Here is an 800-nt window from a genome sequence, read left to right as displayed (position 1 = left end):
AGTCTGCTTCTCTCCCCAAATAAGACTAGGGATCCCTGTGTTCTTGTTTTCTCCTCTCACGCTTCATTCAGAGCTTGTTTCCTGAGCATCTCTGTGTTTACGGTCTGAGAGCTGGACGTGGCCTTAGAAATCACCTCTTGCACCCTCTCCCTTGTGAGAAGGGAGGGCTTGGCTCAAGGCGAGACTTGTCCATGCCAACCAACACCAGAGTCCCTAAGCCTACCGCTCGGCCTGACGCTCCGCACCAGCTGCACTCTTGGACTTGCACCCTGCCGCGGTCAGCGTGGGGACGGAGGCCTAGGCGGTCCTTCCTCCCCCTGCCCGGCGTGTATCACTTCAGCAGGGCTGAGAGCTTCAGGTTTGGAGAGTGCTGGCAGAGGAGAACAGCAGGGTCTGGCTGTGGAATGCAGGGTGGCCTGCCTTTCCAGTTTTTCTAAACTTTGGGCCCTGGGGGCTCATCAGCTGAGTCAGCCTCTGAGTTGGTACAGAGCACAGACTTTGAGAATCACCTCTTTCTTCTCAGCATCCACATCTTGCTAGAGGAATTATTACTCACACTCAGAGTTGCCCTTTAGCTTGCTAGCATGTAACTAACATAGACATTTGAGAACCATTGAAGATCGGGGGCTCTCCTACACAGCCTGCTCCCTCTCTGTTCTCTTTGTAGTCATCAGAGGTGGTCAGTGAATGAGCTTTTCTGAGCTCCACTGCTGCTGCCCATTCTACATCTGTTGTTCTTTAATCGTTTCAGACCCCCTCCAGTGGAGAGCCGCATGGTGCCCTGACCTCCGTGATGACCT

At 53.8% G+C, this 800-nt stretch overlaps 1 protein-coding gene across 1 annotated transcript in view; it reads left to right on the top strand.

Annotated features, from left to right (window-relative positions):
• The window catches only part of CCDC93 (coiled-coil domain containing 93), a 103,268-nt gene that overhangs the window by 87,150 nt on the left and 15,318 nt on the right, over positions 1-800 (top strand). The gene's annotated exons all lie outside the window — the stretch shown is intronic.

The sequence above is a fragment of the Trichechus manatus genome, unplaced genomic scaffold (genome assembly GCF_000243295.1).
Source record: "Trichechus manatus latirostris isolate Lorelei unplaced genomic scaffold, TriManLat1.0 scaffold00255, whole genome shotgun sequence".
NCBI classification, from domain to species: Eukaryota; Metazoa; Chordata; class Mammalia; order Sirenia; family Trichechidae; genus Trichechus; species Trichechus manatus.
The sequence above is the reverse complement of the archived record's forward strand: the minus strand, read 5'-3'. Positions and strand labels throughout refer to the sequence as shown.